The sequence below is a fragment of the Corythoichthys intestinalis genome, chromosome 8, assembly GCF_030265065.1.
Source record: "Corythoichthys intestinalis isolate RoL2023-P3 chromosome 8, ASM3026506v1, whole genome shotgun sequence".
NCBI classification, from domain to species: domain Eukaryota; kingdom Metazoa; phylum Chordata; class Actinopteri; order Syngnathiformes; family Syngnathidae; genus Corythoichthys; species Corythoichthys intestinalis.
This window is the reverse complement of record NC_080402.1, coordinates 20404989-20413955: the sequence shown is the minus strand read 5'-3', so window position 1 is coordinate 20413955 and position 8967 is coordinate 20404989.

Here is an 8967-nt window from a genome sequence, read left to right as displayed (position 1 = left end):
CACGGTGTAATATATGTTTATGGAGAGGATATCAAATAAGGGTTCTCAGTAATGAAAAGTAACTCACACAGGACATGGTTGTAAAAGTATTATACATGGATGGCTGGCCTCTTTTCTTACGCATATAAACAAAAATGAAAACGTGTCACCCCTTTTATCGCTGGGCTGTTGAAGCATGCACCACAAGACGTACACATATGTTGTTACCTGTGAGATTTGTGCAATGTTCACGTTATAGCTTATAACCTTTTAATCAAACCTCTTAATTAAAGAGGATTTTCTGGACTGTGTAATAACAATACATCATGTACTTGTGTAGTCTCCCACAAACAGGTTTTAAGCACATACTGTAAATGTTGAGTCTTTGTTGTGACTCTCTTTAAAGATTTAATAATTTTTTTTGTGTGTCTTACATTTTTTAACAAATATTTTTGTGTTTTATTATAATTAGTAGTGATGCACGATAGTACATTTTTCAACCGATACCGATAACCGATAATATCCTCCTCATTCCAACCGATAACCGATAATGTCAAGCCGATAATTCTATTAAAAGATTAATGTAAAATTTTAAAGTATACACAAAAGAAAATATTACTGTGCAAAAATATAATTTATTGCTCTTTTTTTCCAACATAAAATATGAACAAGTCGTCAATTCCAACATCTAAATAATGACAGATTGACATTGTGTAATGGTAAACTTTTGGCAACAATTACTTACAGAGTAAATACCTAAGTTGCACAAAAAATGCCTTTAAAAGTAAGCCATTCCTAACATATATAACATTAATACACTGCAAAACACACCTCCTTAAAACTAGTCAGTTTTAAGTGTAAATCTATTGGAAATAAGTGAAATTATCTGCCAGGGCTTTAAGTGTATTTCTCTCAGATTTCTTGGAAGAAAAATAGCTAGCTGAAAATAATCTTAACAGCCTTATTTTAAGCAATACATTATTATACTTCATCCTAAAAAAAAACTTGGAAGAAGAAAAGATTTTGAATAATATTTGTGGCTACAGAATTGTTATTTCATTACAACAGGAATGTGCATATTTAAATTGATAAGTGTTAATAAGTGCCAATAAGTTTTGATTATCTACTGTGACTGTAATTGAGCAGACAAATAAGTTAAATTTGAAAAGTGATTGCTAATGTTATATGCTTTGTTGTACACTGTGAAAATGATTAACTCAAAAGAGCAAGATGTCATGTACCCATTCTGCAGCGCTTTGTTTACATTTGCGGCACTCACGACATTTGCTTTACAGCAGCTAAACCGCTACACGGCAGTACTATTTGGATGGAGTTGGAGCTCGCATCTCCGTGCGTGTTGTTTTGTGCCTGAGTTTTGTTAAGCCGAAAATAAAGGCAGCGTTACAAAGTCATCTGACCGCTCGTCATTTTACATACAGAATGCATTATTGACTGGCTGACTTCGTTTTCTCCATGTTTAAATTATCATCTAACCACTGTGCCGTCATGATAAGCTTGCTTACTGGACATCACTTTTCCAAATGTACGTGGTGAAAATGTGATTGGCATGTTTTTCATGAAGAATGGTGGTCGTATAAACTGCATTATTTTTTTATCCAGGGCTTTGGCTCTCGGGTCATTTCAGTAAAAAAAAAAATCGTCTCGGCGGATACATTCATACCGATTAGGATAATCCTCCCGCACCGGCCAGTTCGCCGCGACATATTCAGGGCCTGGCTCTGCTCACATGCCGTGATGGAACGCTCGAGAAACCGAGGTGTTCACCGGAGGTCCTGAGCCGTTGGCGGGGCGGCGGCGGCCTGCCGGACTGGCCAAACTGGCGGGCTCCGTCGGAAGACGGCTACTTGCCGACTATCGGTCTCCAGTCGTGCCGGTGTTTAGCCTTAGATGAGAGTTTACCACCCGCCTTGGGCTGCTTTCCCAAACAACCCGACTCTATCGTCACAAGCCCTGTAGTTTAATTTAGTGTTTACAATAGCTTTAGCATTCCCGCTAGCAGCAGCCTCGTATTCGTTCCAAAAATCTTTGTGATGCAGTTTTAATGCTGGGTTAGTGGTTTTGAATTAGGACGTTTTTTTTTCGGCCTCGTGGAACTTCTGCGGTACATGTTTCGCAGATGGCGAGAGCGTCGTTTTTTTTAGTAACAGCTGCGATAATATTCAACTATTTCTTGTCGTGTAACTCTGCCTCCTCAAACCCTCCTCCCTCAGGGGCTTCAGAGAGGGGAGGGGTTGAGGAGGCGGCGTGCTGAATTCTTCAGTTGTGCACATTTGGAGGCTAAATCAAGTATATAATTATCGGATTGCATTGTCGGTTGAATTTTTTTATTATCTGGATTATCTGTGTGACATCATAATTGCCATTATCGGCCGATAATTATCGGTGACCGATATTATCGTGTATCTTTAATAATTAGTACTATTATTGTTCAATTTAATTTTTTTCTTTTATTCAAGTCAAACCGTAGACGTATAAAGCGTCTTTATAAGCTGATGGATAAACATATGAATTTATTAAAACACATTCAGAATTTCAGACAAAACCTTTATCGTAATTCAGGGACACGGGTGTTCTTGTTCCATAGAAATCTTGGACTCTGTTCCATTAGCCCAAACATGAATTTAAAATTTGTTCCAACCTTATCTATTTTTAATTGAAATACCTAAAACTATGTTATTTATAAAATGAAAAGGAAAAACTATCTGGTATATATCAAGCACATTGGACTTGAAAATGAACGGTGCAGAACAGAAGTAGAAAGATAGCTGGAAATTATGTGTTGGGGGGAAAAAATCCTCCTCCTGAATTCTCTGCTAGGATATTTTTAGCTAGCCCAACTGAGTAATTATGATGGGCTAATTGGGCTTAGTGTTTTAATGCAGCCTCAGAAATGATTGGAGCGTCCCTTGTTAATGAGCGCTACCATCAGTGTTTATGACTAAATGAGACTAATGAGACGTCCATGCAAGCAAATGGCTGTCATAATCTCAAACTCCTCATCAGGGCTAAAGATGCTGCTGTCTTTTAATGGGGACGCTAAACTAAACAAAACAGCGAGGACAGTGCATGGGAGGTGATATTATACTGCTGGAAGAGACACGTAATGAAAAGTCTTTCACACAAAGTCCCATCTGGCTTTTTTGTCAGATCATTTCAATGTCATTGTTAAACGAGTCTTCATTCTCAGTCAATGTTCGCCTGTTAACATATTGGTTGTTCGCTTCTACTGAAAAAAGTAAATAATTCTGATTCACTGGAAAGGTAATTATATATTTGTTGCGGGGGGGGGGGGGGGCATGGGAATTAATGTGAATGTCACTAACAGGTAAGAGGCCACACAGATTTTTTTTTTTTTTTTAATGAGGTTGAAGGCCAAATAATGGGAGTGAAATACAATACAACAATAAATTGAGAGTTTACATTAAACATAAAAGCAGCATACAATTGTTTGCAAATCATGTTGAAACTATATTTAAAGCAACACTGGTTAACTTTTCAGTTTTGGTCAATTTTAGTGACGCCGGTGGATAAAGGGTTTCAAAAAGATTCCGTTCACCATGGATATTGGGTGACAATGCTCATTGTCCACCGAGAAGGCCACTCAGCTGACGACCGGTGGCTTGTCACACACCATGGTTACTTCCACCCCCTTGGTTCTATTCGCGTGGCCGCTGAAAATGCACTTTCCTCGGCTTGGCCACAAGCAGCACCCCGCTCCGACGTAGGCCGGTTCAGCTGGCCAATCTAGCCTGCTCTGTCCTATTCGGGTGCCCGCCCAGAATGCGCTTTCCTCTGCTTGGGTGCGAGGAGCCCCCTGCTCCGATTTCAGGCGGTTTGTCCACCGAGAATGCGCTTTCCTCGGCTTGGCCATGGGGAGCCCCCCGCTCCAACGTCGGCCGGTTTGTCCACCGAGAATGGGCTATTTTCGACATTCATTCCTGGCGACGAGAACTGCCAGCCCGCCGTGACCGCAGCTGGACGACGAGCCTGAACTTGCTCACCGCCAGGGGCTGGTCGATCGGTGAAGATAATCAACCCCGCCACCATGTGTGACATGAGTCGGGGTAGTTTTTTTGTGATTTTTCATTCTCGAAACGTAAGAATAAGACTTGGAAAAGATGCCCGGTTGGGGTTAGCATGTCGGCTAGCTGTCACGGCTCCTGTTTTGTTTACCTCTTTCCTCAGTCTCAGAAGGTGAGGCAGGGAAATGACAAAAGCCAGACTAACGTCGGTGGCATAAAATACTGTTCGGGAGAGGAAGAGGTTTTGACCATTATGCAGTAATTTTGCCCTATCGTACTGAATAAATGCATTTTTAATATTTCATATTCCATTTAGCGCAAGACTTATTTGTCATGACCATACCATTTATTAAGCAATTGGGGAAAAATACTTGGATGAAAAGAATATCCTGTAAAAATATTGGAGAGATAGAAATAATGATAATATTTTGCTGTTCTCTTTCGTATTTTCCTCGTTCTGGATCTTACCCATCAATGGACTGAATTCTATATCAGATGAATTCGTGATCCTGCCGAGGTCATCAACCAGCTGGGGATGCTAGAGCGCTATAATGACAGGCGGGTCTAAACAGCAGATTAAAAGAATAAGTTCTCGTCATCTAAGCTTTGCCAAATTGTTGTACAGTATATAGTCAAATCGTCTCAAAATATAATTTTAATTCACATAGTAATGCTATTTAAGATTTTTTTGTCGTAAAAAGTCCAGATCTCACCGTCGCCTGCAGATGGATTAAACATCATTTCTGTTTCCAGCGGCTGTGTGAAGCCTGAATAGTAATAAGCAGTGTTGGGCACGTTACTTTAAAAAAGTAATTAGTTATAGTTACTACTTCTTCCAAAAAGTAACTGAGTTAGTAACTGAATTACTCTATAATAAAAGTAACTAGTTACCAGGGAAAGTAACTATTTTCGTTACTTAAAAAAAATGTTGTATGTAAAAGAATTTGAAATTTTCTGAGCACTATTCGAGTCAGTTGAGTAGAGAACAGACAGGTAGTTGTGTTATAGAACCTTGTAATATTTATTGCACCTCACCAGCAACAGATTTATCCTACACTTGAAGTGCAACAAAAATAAACAGTAAGATTTTTCGCCACTAGCTTTGTGGTAGCGTGTGTAGTTGTTAGGTGCTTCAGCAGATTTGAAATGCTTACCACAGATGTCGACAAAAGCTCTCCGCCCGGACATAAATTACACTTTACATGCACATTCTTTCCTTTAATTTCGAACAACTTAAAATAGCGTTTATATCTCCACCTCATAAAGGACAAATTTTCCTCTGAATGCTCTGCCATCATATCCCTCTGCATCGGGTTTGCGTGTGTTTGTTTGCCGCACGCGCTGTTCTGGTTTGTGTGTGAAAACACCGGCTCTGATTGGCTTACCATGACACATGACTAACCCTCAGCCAATCACAATCACTTCCATCGCATCTATCCAGGGGGTGCATTTAGGTAGCCTCGTCCCCCTACTCCTCCCGTCACCCTCAAAGCGTCTGCCGTCTTCAAGATGGAAGCAGCATTCTTGCTGGCTGACAGTGGGGGATGGGAACGAAGCTAGCATTCAGGTGTAGCAAACACAGAAACGTTAGCAAGCTTTGGAAAGCATTGTCTAATTGAATTAGCAGGGACAAACAGCCTGGAGTCATAGGAAGTACGTGCGTTATTCTCGAACCTGAATGCACGCCAAGTCTTGGATGACGATTAAACAGAGCAGAGTAGACTCGCTACGGCTAGTAGTTTCTTCAATGTATTCAGAGTAGGTAACACACCACTTTTGACCGTCAGTAACGGTAACGGCGTTGTAACGTCGGGGAAAAAAAAAAAAAAAAGTTAGATTACCCCGTTACTGAAAAAAATAACGCCGTTATGTAGGCCTAACGGCGTTATTCATAACGGCGTTATTCCCAACACTGGTAATAAGTTAATGAATCCAGTTGTGGCTAAACAATAGCATATGACGGTTAGCAACCATGTGGCTTAGTGTGGCTAAACTCCCACCCCACCCCACCCCACCCGAACTCATCAGCGTTGGTGAGTACCGTTGAGGGGGGAGGGGGTTGTCACGCTAGTAAGTGAAAGCCGGGCCAATGTTTATTCTGTATATCCTGGTAGCCTGCTTTTGTTTTCCTTCTCAGATAAAACTTTATGTCCCTTTTGTTGCTCTGGCAACTATGCAGAATTCGCTTGAAAGCTTCGCATCAAAAATTCCGGATTTATAATGAATGGGGAAAGAGGAAGTGATGTACAGTATGCTGTAAAGCAGTCAGGACATTAGTAGTTTTTTTGTGTGGTAGGGTTCCTGCCACCCTACTCAAAGTTAATTAGTGCTGGTGAAAGCAATACAAACCCCCTCAAGATATAAAAGAGTATACAGTATGTGTTGCTTTAATTGAATAAACCACAAATATGATATTCAATGTTCAAACTGATAATGATTGTTTTGTAAAAACAATAACATTTAATGTTGAATTTTATGGCTGCAACACATTCCATAAGTCACCGAGAAAGGGTCATGTCGTTTCTTTAAACACTGTTCAATAAACGTTTGGGAACTGAGGATGCTACTTGTTGAAGGTTTGTAGGTGGAACTACCGTATATGCCATTTTGCTAGATGTACAGCTTCAGCTAGTCAACAGTCCAGAGTCTCTGTTGTTGTATTTTACGCTTCATAATAAGCCACACATTTTCAATGGTAGACTGGTCTGTACTGCAGGCAAGCGTGTCTAGTACCGCACTCTCTCACTTTGAATCCACGCTGTTATAGTATGTAATGTTTATATTTGTCTTGTTGAAAAAAAGCTGAAGCATCCATGAAAAGGATCTTGCTTGGGTGGCAGCATGTTTCATCAAAACCATGGAATGTACTCTTCAGCACTAATGGTACCTTCAAATATGTGTATGTTACTTATATGCCATTAGCACTAACACAACCCCATACCATCACAAATACTGGCATATTACGGCTTACATTGCATCTCAGTTTACCATAAAGAACTTTAAATCTTGATTTGTCAGACTGCATAACAGTTTTCCACTTTACTACACTCTGTTTAGTAAACTCTCTGTTTACTACAGTCTGTATGCTCAACAATCCCAGTGGTAATAAACAACAACAAAAAATGGCTAGATTGGTGAGAAATAAAAAAACGTTCAATCAACTCTGCCAACCTGTTAAGCATAGTATGTCATTCCCAAAACTCACCAGTGAATCCAGTCTGGCATCTCCAATTGGCTCTGCTAAATATCAGATCTTTAGCTGGCAAATCTTTCTTAATTAATGATTTTATCAGCAAACATAACCTTGACATGATGTTCCTAACAGAAACTTGGTTAGGTCAAGATAAGAGCTCGACAGTCCTGATTGAGGCAACCCCCACAAACTTCAATTTCTTTAGTGTGCCAAGAACCCATAAGAAAGGAGATGGGGTTGCCAGTCTGATCAGGGACAGTTTTCAATGCACGAATATTTCATGTGATCAGTTTGATTCCTTTGAATATATTGTCATTCAGCTAAAAAGCCCTTGCAGAGCTGCCTTGGTAACAATTTACAGACCACTCAAGGATAAAACAATGTTTTTTGATGAGTTTACCAAAATACTGTCTTCTGTCTGCATCAGGTGTTGCGTTAACCGAATATTTTCCGTCGTTGACCGATTTTTTAAAACTGTGACGGAAAAAACTGAAGTCCAGCCATCATTTTAACCGGTTGCAATTCACACCCCAGACCACAGGGTGGCGAGTGAACATATTAATTAGCTATTGTCTCTCTTGATGCACGACATCGTTGGCCTTACTCTGAAAAAATGTCAAGGCAACTGAGTGTCCGAAGTTTCTTCAAAAAGCCCCAAAACGACGATGGTGTTGATAAAAGAGGTGAAAAAACAGGGACTGCACAAAGCGGGCACGCAATTCAAGGCCATGCGCACCAGGAGGAAAGTGTGAGACTACGTTCAGGCCACAGCAGGTGAACTGCTAATTTCATTGTTCCATATGCTACATATGGTAGGCTACCTACTTACTGGGGCCTCAGTGACGTTTCTTATTCTCGCTATATGATTATACAACTTTAACATTTGTTAATAATACGCTCTGTGTGTAGTATCATCCATCGCTTTTCCTTTTTAAATGGGCACTTATAAGCGAACGCAAGAAGTAACAACGGGAACATTTTTAAACAGGCATTTCACGGGAGAGCATTTCGACTCTTCGGCCAATCATATAGCGAGAGCGAGTGAATAGTGAGGGGACCGCTCGCGGCTCTTAAGTGTCTCTGTCACGTGACTGTTGTAGCCGGTGTAGGCGCTTGAACCTACACCGGTAACGCGCTCGGCCAAATGGACACACAAGTACGGAAGGTGAATTATGCCAAACAAAGGGTCACTACAATGTCATTATCATCATTTTAAAAATTTAAGTGACGGGTAAAAATAGATTATGACCGGATTTTTATGACCCTGTCAGTCAAAATGACAGACAACGAAAAAGTCTAGCGCAACCTCTGGTCTGCATGGACTTTGATTGTGTTGTTTTAGTGGGTGACTTTAACATTCATGTTGATAACCCTGAAGAAGGATGTGCTAGAGAGCCTTTAAATATTTTGGATACATTTGGTTTATCTCAGCATGTCACAGTTCCAACACATAACAGAGGGCACATACTGGACTTAATAATATCCAAAGGTCTTAACATCTCTGAGGTCACAGTGAATGATGTTGCTCTGTCTGATCACTACTGCATATTGTTTAAAATGACCACCCCTGTCCAGCCTCTGAAAAGGGAAACAGAGGGGATTAGGAAGCGTTACATAAGTGATAACACTTGTGCGTTATTCACACAGGCCTATGCCTCACTATTAACCCTACAATAGCTCCAGTGGAAGAACTTGTAAATAGTTTCAGTTCCAGTGTGATGACTGCAATTGACACTATTGCCCCGATTAAGA